At 37.0% G+C, this 13671-nt stretch overlaps 1 protein-coding gene across 3 annotated transcripts in view; it reads right to left on the bottom strand.

The window, feature by feature from the left end:
• NCOA1 (nuclear receptor coactivator 1) overlaps window positions 1–13671 on the bottom strand; it is a 282993-nt gene that overhangs the window by 153420 nt on the left and 115902 nt on the right. Inside the window, exon 1 of one of the 3 annotated variants that reach the window (XM_033176433.1) lies at window positions 8379–8396. The exons of the other annotated variants lie outside the window; for them this stretch is intronic. The gene's annotated coding sequence lies outside the window, so the exon portion shown is untranslated. Of the gene's footprint in view, window positions 1–8378; window positions 8397–13671 lie in introns of those variants that run through there. 3 annotated transcript variants of the gene reach the window in all.

Here is a 13671-nt window from a genome sequence, read left to right as displayed (position 1 = left end):
ATTAATATAAGGAATTAGGCACAGATTTGAAGGTGAGAACAGAGGGAGGAAGGAAAACTAAAGCACAATTAGTACAACTGCTAGATTAGCCTCTACTACTTGGAGGAAGAGCATTTTTGTATCATCATTCTGCAACACAATTTCTCTCTGTATTTGCCAGAAGGCAAGAGAAAACAAGATGTCAGAGAAAATCCACACTCAAAAAGCTAAAAATTAAACCTAACACCTAAACCGGAAGTGTTTAGTTCTTTCCTAAAGAACAACCTACTTAATCAAAAAGCTTCTACTGAGGACCATCAAAACCAAGTTGTTCTAAATCTCCAAAACATTATGGCAGGATACTCAGATAGGATTTTAATTTCCAATATAGGTTTTATATGTATTAGAAGATGGCATTCTACTAAGGACCAAGAAAAGGTAAATATTAAATCTCTTTAGGTGACAGTTAAAACTGGCATACACTTTATCAGATAACTGTTTGCATTACTAATTTTTTTTTTTTTTTTGAGACGGAGTCTTGCTCTGTTGCCCAGGCTGGAGTGCAGTGGCCGGATCTCAGCTCACTGCAAGCTCCGCCTCCCGGGTTCCTGCCATTCTCCTGCCTCAGCCTCCCGAGTAGCTGGGACTACAGGCGCCCGCCACCTCGCCTGGTTAGTTTTTTTTTGTATTTTTTTAGTAGAGACGGGGTTTCACTGGGTTAGCCAGGATGGTCTCGATCTCCTGACCTCGTGATCCGCCTGTCTCGGCCTCCCAAAGTGCTGGGATTACAGGCTTGAGCCACTGCGCCCGGCCTACTAATTTTTTCTATGTGCAGGTTCTATCTACTCTACCACACTGTTAACTGACAACGACAGTCTTACCAGCTCTTTGTACCCCTTAAGGATAGCAAAGAACAGCTACTAAAGTTAACAGTAAAACTATGTTTCCAAGTATTTAGATTTATTTTGATCATATTTCTAAATTACATATTACCTTTTAAAGTAGTGACCAGCATATGTACTTAGAAATTTTAATAAGTAATTCCATTTTTGGGGGATGCAAAGTTTAATTATATAATAAAGTGTGCTAATTTATATCACATGTAACCATCACTTTCCATATGGTGACATGCACAGTAGTGGGGGTAGGGGGTAAGGAATGATAAACAGAGACCTAGCCTTAACTTAAAAAAGAAAAAAAAAAAAGCAAAAAACAAAAAACAAAAAACAAAAACAGGTATTAAACATTAGTAAGTTATTTTAAAATCAAATTATAAAACATGTGCTTTTTATTTCTTTTACTCAGTATACATATTTTCTCTTTTCTAACAGGCAGTCATTCAATTCTCAAATATTAAAAGCCTAATATGTGATAGGCTTATTTGTCTTGTACCAAGTGCTAGGGATACAGCAGTGAACAAAAGAGTTGAAAGGCCCCACTCTCCTTTAGCTTACATTCTAGTAGGAGGAAAAGAAAACAGAATAATGAAGTAGAGACTGACTAGGAGAGATACTTTAGAAGAGTGATTAAGAAAAGTTTATACATTAGGGGTATATCTGAGCTAAGACCACATATAAAATCTTAACCCCACAATTATTCAGAAATCAATTATTTCATAGTATGCAGGCAATGAAAACCCAGTAGAAACTCTTATCCTCTTTTACCAATCTGGAAATTCTCACTATTAACAAAATGATGCCTATATTTAGATATCCAGGTAACATCCAAAATTTATTAGGTCAAAAAAAAAATCCTCATCTCTACCACTTAAAGTCACTGCTAAATACACTGCTATCACCAGCAACCATACTACCACTTTCCCAGCTCTCTTGGTCCTTAGAACTGCTTCAGTCAGCTCTCCTTGATTTTCCTATATTCAATCCATTAAGATCTCCTGCTGATTCTTTCTCTCCAGTGTTTATCAGAACAGCATCACATTCATTATTTTTAAATCATTATACTCCATACTGTTAGCAATCCGAGTCTGAAGGAAGCACTTTAGCAGCACGTCTAACTACTATCCCTGGTCTGCCTATGCAGTATATCCTGCTGAACAAGTCCCCACATCCCATGTCACAATGTCAGACCCCTAGTCACCACCCAACAGTGCCTTTCAATAAAGAATTCCCACTCTTGCTACCTTGCATTCAAGGTCTCCCATTATCACAGCCGGCAATGACAGAGCTTAAATATACATGAGGAAAAAGTGACTAAATTAGAGAAAAACATACACACTGCTACAGCTGAAGATTTTAATGTCCCTCTCTTAGCATTTGATAGAAGAACCAGACCCCTCTAAAACAAAAATCAATAAAGACATAGTAGATCTGATCAGCCACCTCGACCTAAGTGACATTTTTAGAACATTATACCCAACAACTATAGAATACATTCTTTTTGAGTACATGTAATTTCACCAAGACTGATATGACTTATGCTGATAAATCAAAATAAATTTAAAAGGATTAAACTTCTCAGAGTGTGTTGTTTGTACACAACTGAAATAAATTAAAAACCAGTAACAGTAAGTGTTTAGAAAAACTCCAAAACTTCAAATGTTTAAAGCCAACACACTTCTAAATAATCCATGGAGGAAAAAAACCCCCAGAAAACACTGAATTATTTCAAATGGAACGTAATGAAAAGTGCAAATAAAAATACATATAAACATCTGGAGAACACAGAGAAGGCAGTGTTTAAAGGGGAGGAAGAAGATTTTATAGCTTTAAATGTCTCCTTTAGAGGGAAATAGATTTCAAGGTTCTATCTTAAGAAGCTAGGAAGAAAAGAGCAAAGTAAACCCAAAGGAAGTAAAAGAAAGAAGATAATCTAAATGCAGACATCAGTGAAAGAAATAAAACAGTAGAAAAAATTAACAAAGCAAAAGTTAGTTCACTGAAAAGAGCAACAAAAAAATTTTTAAATCTCCAGTTCATGTGGCCATGAACACATTCTCACCTTTCCTTCAGCCTTGTCTGAAACCAATATGGCAGGCATCTTCTAGCCTTTAGACACAAATGGCACTCATCTCTCATTTGGTTCTTGGTTCTTAGAATTGCTAATCTTCTTAATCTTCTATACCAGGGTCAGCAAACTATGGCTCTCAGGCTAAATCAGGTTCACCACCTGTTTCTGTATGGCCTGTGAGCTAAGAATGGTTTTCACTTTTTTTTTTTTTTGAGACAGAGTCTCGCTCTGTCACCCAGGCTGGGGTGCAGTGATGCGATCTCGGCTCACTGCTACTCCCACCTCAAGGGTTCAAGCAATTCTCGTGCCTCAGCCTCCTGAGTAACGGGGATTACAGGTGTGTACCACCACATCTGGCCAGTTTTTACATTTTTTAAATGGTTGAAAAAAATCAAAAGAATAATAATATTTCATGACACAACACAATTACATGAAATTCAATTTCAATGTCCATAAACAAAGTTTTGTTGGAACACACTCACACTCATTTGTTTATGACTTATTGTCTATGGCTGCTTTCACACTACACCAGCTGAGTCCAGTAGCTCCCGTATGGTTGGCAATGTCTACAGCATTTATTATCTGGTCCTTTACAGTAAAAGTTTGTCAAACCCTTCTCTACACATACTCTTTCTCCTCCTCCTCTCTTCTCTGTCAATTCATGCATCCACCCCAAGAGTCTGCTCAATACCCATTTATAAGAAATGTCATTTTACTTCCTGGAAAATATTCTGTTCAAAATATTCTATATTGATATGTAGAGTAATATCTTGCACATGTATATGTTGTTTCACCATTTAGCAGCAACTTCCCTAAGAAAGGAATTGTATCTGCCATTCATCAACAAAACAGTAGCATTTGAACAACAAGCAATGGACCAGACTTAAGAAAAACTACCTTGCCTCTTCTCACCAGAAGCAAGGACCAAAGCTGGTGGGGGAAGCAGGGCTGATAGGCAGAAAGAACAGGGGCAGAGAATCTACTGAAAATTGAATATGCAGACATTCAAAACTTTTTGCTTTCATTAAAGATAAATACAGAAATGTAATCTGTCGACTTTTTAAAAATAAAAGCTTATTATCTCTGATTACGACAGAACTATTTGCCTTATGAATCAAGAATAGAAAATAGAAAAATTTACTTGATTAATAGCCCCTTCTTTCCCATAGATCATCAGTTCTTAAATGTTTTTGGTTTACGGATCCCTTTATACTTTTAAAAATTATCACAGACCCAAAGAGGTTTAATTAATATGAATTACCAATATTTACTGTATTATAAATTAAAACTGAGAACAGCCCTTTAATAACCCATTTTTTTTTCTTTACTGCAATTATGTAGTAACAAAGAAAATAATAACCAAGAATACAATTGGGTACTACAGCCTCAGTTTATGAGAAGGCATCAATTTTACCCTCCATTACTTTTGCACTATTGGTGAGAATGTCTATACAATAGAAAAGGAACACAACATCCTAATATTATTAATAAAACAATTTTGATGTTGTGGACTCCATGAAAAGGTCTTAGGGGCTCTGTTATAGACTGAATTGTGTCCCCCTCTCAAGTTCATATGTTGAAGTCCTAACCCCCAGAGTGACTGTACTTGGAGATAGGGCTAGTAAGGAGGTAACTAAGGTTAAATGAAGTCCTAAGGGTGGAGCCCCAGTCCAATAAGACTGGTGCCCTTATAAGAGGAGAAAGAGACACCAGGAGTGCACAGGCACAGAGGAAACGTAATGTGGGGACACAAGAAGATGGCAGCCAAATACAGAGAGGCCTCACCAGAAACCAACCCTGATGGTATCTTGATCTTGGTCTTTCAGTTTCCAGAACTGTGAGAAAATAAATTTCTATTGTTTAAACCACCCAGTCTGTGGTATTCTGCTATGGCAGCCCAAGCAGCCTAATACAGACCCTCCGAGGGGTGTGCAGACCATATGATGAGAACTTTTGCCCTAGATATATATTTATTATTATCTTTGTATGTGCTCTGAAAGAAGAGGGCAAAGATCGTTTCAAAGACAAAGACAGAGATCTGGAGCCCAGAAAAAGAAAATTAGATGATATCCAAGAACAGTGAAGAAGATAAATCTCCTGATAAAAATGAGAAAGTAAAAAAATTCCATAGGTAATCTATATAAGCTAGGCTCTCTCACCAATCTATACTTAGCTCTCCCACATACCACATTACTTAGACAATGCTATGAAATTTAAGCCTCCCATTCTCATACCCTTACTATATCACTTCTCTGAATTTCTACCTTTAACTTCTTTTGGTCCTTTGAATATTCATCACTTGTTTGACCTTACAGAATTTGGCTAGGGAGATTTGAGGTGAACTTCCTATCAAATTAAAGTCACTTTTCTCTTTGACCTTTCAGATATATTCTAAGAAAAGTATACTGGTTGTCCTCCACTTCTTCTCAATATCCTTGTAATGCCTGGTAAATGTGGACATACAGTTCAGACTTTGGCCCTCTGCTCTTCTGTGCCCATGAATATATATATACACATGAACATATACACATGCATACACATGGTCATGCACAAACACATGCAACACATACATACCCTCTTTCTTTAGAGAAAGAAAAATCTATTGAGTATCTACATTCAACTTAAAAATCTATTGAGTATCTTATATGTGACACCTCAATAAATTCAACCTACTAGGAGAAACCACAAATGACCAAATTAACATCCCCAGAAAAATGAGCAAAGGACAAAAGCAAGCAATGCACAAAAGATGATCTACAATAGACAATAAAAATTCAAATATATCCAACTTTATTAATAACTATTCGAATTAAAATTATGGCATCTATCAAAATGGCAAAGGACTAAAAAAACTGACAAAATCCAGCATTGGTAAGGGTCTAGGGAAATATATAATGTCTTATATTGTTTTTGAAATAGAAATTGGTATATCCTTCTGGAGTTACCAAAATAATTACAATGCACAATCTATCTTCTAAGAATTTGTCTTCACCATATAATCAAAAGTACAAAGATATAATCATAAGTATAGGGCGGTAGTTATTAACTGGGGCTGTCTTACCTCCCAGGAAACACTGGTAATGTTTGGAGGCATTTTTTGTTATCACAACTCAGGGTGGATGTCTACATCTGTCTACAGACGTCTACTAGGTAGATAACAGATGCTGCTGAACATCTTACAATGCATAGTACAGTCCCCACAACAAAGAATTATCTGACCCCAAAGTCAACAGTGGTGTTGTTGAGAAACAGTGGTATATGAGGATAAACTATTTTTTATCATTGTGGCTACAACTGCTCCTCCTCAGAAGGGAAAAAAAAAACCAGTTCTTATTTAGGTCAAATACCTGTATACTAACTGGCTATATTGGAGGTCAGTGTGCACTAAACCAGACTGCTGTATGGTTCTCCTTCTCCTATGTTCATCATCTATTTTGCTGGATATGTAAGTGGATGCAGCCTGATTTCTCAGGAGTGTCTGAGCATTTTCCTCTCACACAGTTAACATGTCAAAACACAAGGGGACTAGAGGTGTCACTCTGTGAACAGAACTTGACAGTCAGCTAACAGTATAAGGTCAAACATTAGGTTTGGGGAAATGAGACAAAGGCATATACCAATTCCTAACAAAGCCTCCTAGGCTACAGAAAGACAGATATTAGGTACAAATTAGACTTAATCCCTTCTAGGATACAGAAAGACAGAGATTAGGTACAAATTAGACAGGGGATTCAAATTCATGAGCTCTGCTTAGAAAGCTGCCTGAATGGTCATGCCTGTAATCCCAAGACTTTGGGAGGCCAAGGCAGGTGGATCACCTGAGGTCTGGAGTTCGAGACCAGCCTGGCCAACATGGTGAAACCCTGTCTCTACTAAAAATACAAATAATTAGCTGCGCGTGGTGGCGGGCGCCTGTAATCCCAGCTACTCAGGAGGCTGAGGCAGAAGAATCACTTGAACCCAGGAGGTGGAGGTTGTAGTAAGCCAAGATCGCACCATTGTACTCCAGCCTTGAGATGGAGCAAAACTCCGTCGAAAGAAGAAAGAAAGAAAAGAAAGAAAAGAAAGAAAAGAAAGAAAGAAAGAAAAAGAAAGCTGCCTGAACATACACATACACAAAAAATTCTAGACAATATCAATGTTCAATTAAACACTGAAGTGCCACGGTTCAAGTGTCCAAAGGGAAAACAAAAAAAATCAAGACATTTAAAATATACCAGATATATATTAAGGGGACAAAGGAAGCCTCAGGAAAGATTAGGACTGAAGTGTCATTACTGTAATTTTCTAAATGTTTCAACAAGACAAGGTATTTCACATGCCATATTCCAGGAAAAGGGCCAGGTGAATAAGGGAACTCCTCCCCACCCCCCACATACCACACAAGATTATGAGAATCACAGTTAACAACTCTTCCCATGACGAAAGCAGGGTAGATAAGAGGGCTGGGATACTCCAAAGAAGGAATAAAGAAAAATTTCTAGCTTAGTTAACAAGAAGAAACATGGTATCATAAATTCAAAGTAGCATTTCTTTTCAAATATCCTGTTATTATCTCTTACCACTAACCCAGAAAGATATTTTCCCTAATTAGCTTAAATTTCATCACATACATGCAATTCTTACTTAAATAGTGTAGAAAGGTCCTGCATATCCTAAACTTTTATAAGTCAAATTCCATTCTTTATATATAAAGCTACAATATTCCATTGAATGAAATTCTGTGAATCATTCTTTAAAAAATTAATCCCATCTTAAGACATCTGTATAAAATCAAATTTTTATACATGTGCACAAGTGAAAATACAGAACACTTTAAAAACACACAACAAAAATAAGAATTAAATTTGCCTATATTGTATTGTATATTCCCAGAAAGACTCATAACATTGAATAATTTTGTTTTGTTTTGTTTTTGAGACAAAGTTTCGCTCTTGTTGCCCAGGCTGGAGTACAATGGCGCAATCTCAGCTCACCAAAACCTCTGCCTCCCAAGTTCAAGAGATTCTCCTGCCTCAGCCTTCCCAAGTAGCTGGGATTACAGGCATGCACCACCACGCCTGGCTAATTTTTGTATTTTTAGTAGAGACGGGGTTTCTCCATGTTGGTCAAGCTGGTCTCGAACTCCTGACCTCAGGTGATCCATCCTCCTCGGCCTCCCCAAGTGTTGGGAGTACAGGCATGAGCCACCGCACCCAGCCAATATTGAATAGTTAATAATAATTTGAACATGAGGTTCGCTGTAAAAGCTGAACAAACCAAATTATATAAAATTTGGCAACAGTCATAAAAATAGAAATCTGAAATTACTGCCAGTTTATTATTGCAAGATGAACTGAGTCTCCCCAAAGGCATGCTTTTCTTAGTCCTAGTTTGGGCTTTGATCTTGCTGATAAGGAATTTAAATTTTGTAGAAGGGATAAGAATTTTACCTGGAAAAACTGGAAAGAATTTTTTTTTGTTTTCTTGAGACGGAGTTTCACTCTTGTTGCCCAGGCTGGAGAGCAATGGCGCGATCTCGGCTCACTGCAACCTCCACCTCCCAGGTTCAAGCAATTCTCCTGCTTCAGTCTCCCGAGTAGCTGGGATTACAGGCATGCACCACCATGCCCAGCCAATTTTGTATTTTTAGTAGAGATGGCGTTTCTCCATGTTTAGGCTGGTCTCAAACTCCTGACCTCAGGTGATCTGCGCACTTCGGCCTCCCAAAGTGCTGGGATTACAGGCGTGAGCCACCGCGCCCGGCCTGGAAAGAATTCTGTACAGTAAGTATGAGGAAGGACTGAGGAGTCTGAAAAGGCTGAGAGGGTGGGCTGTTTTGGGGAGAGAAAGTCAGGAAGAGGTAGGATGTGGCAGGTTAAAGAAGAACAAGAAAATCTGAAAAAGAACAAAGATTCTTAAAGGCAATTTATAGGAAGTAAATCTTGCTGGATCAAACTACTCCCTTTATCTCCCTCAAAAAACCCTTTGGGAATAATCTCTATTATTTATCACCAAAAATATAATTTTATAGTTATCTTTGTAATTCTATAACTATAATTATTTTTATAATATTTGGCTTGTTTTCTTGTTTGTAAGAAGTCTGGAAAAGAACTTCAAGGACAGAGAATGGTAGTCTAAGGATCAAAATCAATCTGTCCCCGTGCCCCGACCAAATGATTATACTTTGAGTATTCTATCTCTTACTGAAAAACAACATATTTCTCCAGGTTAACCAACCAGTCAGTTTATTGGTTAACTCAAGGTCATAATGAAGCCAAGGGTTCTGGGTCTGGACCCCTTTGATCCATTAACTGTTCTAAACTGAGTTCACAGGCTATATTCACAATGTCTGGTAAGCTGCCTTTCAAAATAAGTAGTTGATTAGTCAGATAAGGGTAGTCAAGAGAGTATGAATGAATCGATGAAAAATCATCACTCCTACTATTGGTAGTAGATTTACTAATTTTGAATCTAAGGCCATATTATTAATAGTTTGTGGCAAAAGGTCAAAGAATCTTCAACAGTTTGGAAAATTACTCTTTTTCAGTTTCATGTAAACTTCCACAAGAAGGTTCACCATTTAATTTTAAGTCTAAAACAAACCCAAATGAATACTTTCCAAGAATAAAGGCTACATGCATAAAAGAATTACTACTGAAGACACAATTATATCATTTTAATGATGCCTAAATAGAAGCAATTAAACAACAAGGTGAAAGAATCTATGACAAGTCCTGTTAATTGCTGACTATAGCAGAAGAGTTTTAAATTTCACACATTTTGTTTAAATTCCTCTCATGTAAAAATCCAACAAAGCAATAATGGTAACATAAGTAGTAAGTAACATCAAATTTTTAATCATAAGTGAAAAGACAGTATAAATTGTCTACTCTTTCCTATTTAACCATCTGGAACATATTACAAACTCTCTGAAAGCAAGAAAAATCTGCAAGTATAATTACACTCCGGGACTATCAGCATGACATGCTTCAATAAATACTCCTAATAGGATCTGCTGATAGAATAACTGGCACTAAAATGGATGGATTTTCATTATCTGCCTATTTGTTCTTACTGGCTAAATGCTCAAAAAAACCAATGAACTGTCTATTGAATACAGGAGGGGGGAACATACACCCAGCAAGGACAAAGTATGGCAATTTGTAGAGGTAGAACAGAAGGAATGAGCATAGATTTGTAAAGGCCTGAGTTCAAATCACATTTTCTCTCCCTCCCTTCCTTCACCTCTCCTCACCCCCAAATCTGCATAACTATCCATGCTCTGGTTAAAAGTGACTTGGTTAAGGTAGGTAAATATATTAAATTAAATCTTGAGTTGGCAGAATTCCATCAGCTGAAGGTCTTCAGACCAGATGGTAAACTAGTTACAAGGAACAACATTCACAATTTCCTCTGTTCTTGATGGTTTTTGAGATTTAATACACAGCCACCTAATTGGAACAGTTATACAAATGAAGAACTGCATCAGCTAGGATTTTCAGGAAGGGAGCTTGGCAGCTGAGCAGCAAAGTCAACAGGGTGCTGTGTCTCATCCAGATATAATGAGTAGTTGAACTAAGCAGCAATAGTTGGAGTGATGAAGATATTAAACTACTTCAACAAGTGTTGGGAGTAAAAAAGGGAGGCCAAATTGTCCGCATGTGTGAATTACAAAAGTAATTCATTTTTACTACACAACGTTGGAAAATACAGGTAAATAAAAATAAAATTAAAATCACCCATAGCTGTACAATCTAGAATTAAAGTGAATATCTGCATATGCATTCTTTCTATAAATATCTATAGTTTTATTTGAATAATTATGGAATCATAGTGAATATATTGCTTAAGAGCATCTTTTTTTCACTAAGTTTACGTATGTCCCTTCTCATGTCATTAAATATTCCACAGAGATTTTACTGTCTGTAAAATATTTCTGTGTGTGTGCATGTGTGTGTATCATAGTTTTTAAGAAATGCAGTGATTAGGACTTCAGATTGGCTCCAATTTTTTTTTTTTGTGGTATTAAATACAATACAGGTACTGTGATGAAGCATAAAACTTTGTTTATATTCTCCGAATAAGCTCCTATGAACACCAAGGTTCCTGGCATGGGGGACTCATTAATGCCATTTAGCCAGGCCTGAGTTTATGGGAGATAACAGATGTCTGAGGGAGAGGCTGATGAACTCAGTTGCATACACATTAATCATGAGGTGGCAACAGGACACCCAAGAAGATATGTTCAGATGGCTTTCAAAGAGGTAGAATATAAAGGATTCCGGAATCATTAACACATTGATGATAGTGCAGTGTATGAGATGACCAACAGAACGTGTGCAGAAAGAGAACAGAATGGATTACTATGGAAGCACTGCAATATTTAAAGAGGGAGACAGTTACAGCTGGAAGAACAAGTGAAAAAGAGAGAAAATGGATAGAGGTAAAAGGAAACAAGCAGAAGTTGAGGTAGAGAGATCATAACGTTCAGTTTCAAGAAGCAATTTTGTACCTGCCAAAACAACAACAAACTCTTAGAAAAAAGTGCCCAAAGATAGTGAAGAGTCTGCTAAAATTTAAACCCCAATGAGGCATGAATACTTCTCTCTCAAAGGGCCCTGAAATTCAACATACCCCAACACCACCACAGTCATTGGAGCAACATGCTTTTATGTTCAACATTTCTACCATCCTCCCCAACTTCATACCATAAAGATGCAAACAAGTATTTGATGGTAAGTTTGTAGGACAGTATTATAAACTCTCTTTTTGAGGGGTGGTGTCTAAAACTGTATCTCTCCATTCAAGGTTTTGGCTACTCCTAGTATACTAAGATTTGTCATCACAGTAAACATGTCTATGTTCACAATTTCAACCTCATTTTGTAAACTTTCCCAAGTATTATTTTCAGAATCAATTTTTTACTAACTTGATTTCATTTTTCCCTTCCTCTTTCTAGCCTCTGCTAAATCCTCAGGGATTAAGAGCTTAAGTCCCCTAACAACTGTTTTCCAATGTTTCCAAATACCCACACTAACTGCTGCTCCACTTTCCCCAGTTCTAGTCAGAGACTGCTCATGTCTTGAGCAGGACTATAGTACATATAAAAAACTACAGTACTTATAGGTAGGTGTCATATAGATATACAAGTAGGAGATCAAAAGTGTACTCTTACATCAAGTCACACTCATCAGATTACCAAAACATGCAGAACTACTGCCTCTGCTTTGGGGGTATTTTTCAAGACCAACTTCATTCATTTTCCTGTAATCCCCAATATCATTTTATCTGTTACAACATCATCTTCCTTCCCCTAGACTCACATTCCTCCCCTTCCAATAAATTTTTTATTCATTCCCTTTCACTTTCCCCAGTTTTGCCAAAAGAAATGGTCTTTCCCTTGCATTTTTAATATGCTATTTTATTGGGAGCATTAGAGAAAGATGGAAAGAAATCTCAACCATCAAATCCATACAAGAGCAACAAATGGTATCAAATTTTTAAAAAACTATGTACTATGGTAACTATGTAACAAATTATTTTTCATCATACGTGAAAAAGGATGATAGGAAAAGGGAAGTGTGAAAATAGCAGACACGGTGCATGACGAAATTCACCCCACATACAAATCATCATTTCCATCCTCTGAAGGTTACTGTTCCTTTGTTTCTCTTCTCTCTTCCTCCGATGTATAACCTAATGTGACAATACTACCAAATAACAAGCACGTAGACTCCAAAAAGTGCTATTTGACAGAAAATTCAGTATTACATATAAATAGTGCCATTTTGATTTTACTTTGAAAAACTGTCTGCTTTAGTCAAGACTAAACCTAAAAGTAGGCTCTTAATATTCTAACAGTGAACTGATAAAAGTTTCCTAAGATCCCTGATATTTTCATAAACGTTGGATGAATGGAACACCTTTATAGTAATGACAAATTTCTGCCAACCTTTACCTTTCCTCCTATCTGGATTTACTAATCTAACCCCTCACATTCTCATCCTCTTCCCTCTAGAAAGTCATTCCTCATCTGCAATGGTTTGGCTGAGTAACCCCCTCTTCTGTGTCCTAGCATCTAGCAAAGAAAGTAATTGTGTATATATCTGTCTGATTATATAGATAAGTGAACTGCAAGCTTCTTGAAAGCAGTAAGACTATGTCTCACTCACTGTTTTACCTCCAGAGCCTAGGACGATGCTTGGCACTTGGTAGATTCTCAACACCGACAGTCAGCATTGGCCCCCACCAGCACCATCAACCAGTACCCATCAGCTGTTCCATCAACGTCCTAGACTAAGGCTTACTACAATCTCCTGCTGAGAAGCCAACATAACTTCCTTAGAGGATTCCTTACGTTCTGATACTAGCCATCTACTGTGTGCAAAGCAGTATATTACAGGTTATATTTTATGTTATTTCTTCAAAAACCCCATGAAGTAAAAATAATTATCCTCCTTTACCAACAAAAGAATAACAGCTCTGTGATAATTTACTTTCTCACAGCTACATAGTAACAAGCAGCTGAGGAGAGATTAATGCCTAAATCTGACTAAACTGAGGTGATTTCTACTTTGTTATTCTGCTTCCTCAATACCTACACGAAATCAACATAAATACCTAATTTATCCAAATATGTTTTTCTTGCTGCATTCTATAATGTTACAAACCGTTTGGGAATCAATAAAATTAACTCTGTGAATTACCTGGAAGACTGTAAAGGTGGTGCATTAAGATTATATG

Source organism: Trachypithecus francoisi, unplaced genomic scaffold (genome assembly GCF_009764315.1).
Source record: "Trachypithecus francoisi isolate TF-2019V2 unplaced genomic scaffold, Tfra_2.0 Lachesis_group17, whole genome shotgun sequence".
NCBI lineage: Eukaryota > Metazoa > Chordata > Mammalia > Primates > Cercopithecidae > Trachypithecus > Trachypithecus francoisi.
The sequence above is the reverse complement of the archived record's forward strand: the minus strand, read 5'-3'. Positions and strand labels throughout refer to the sequence as shown.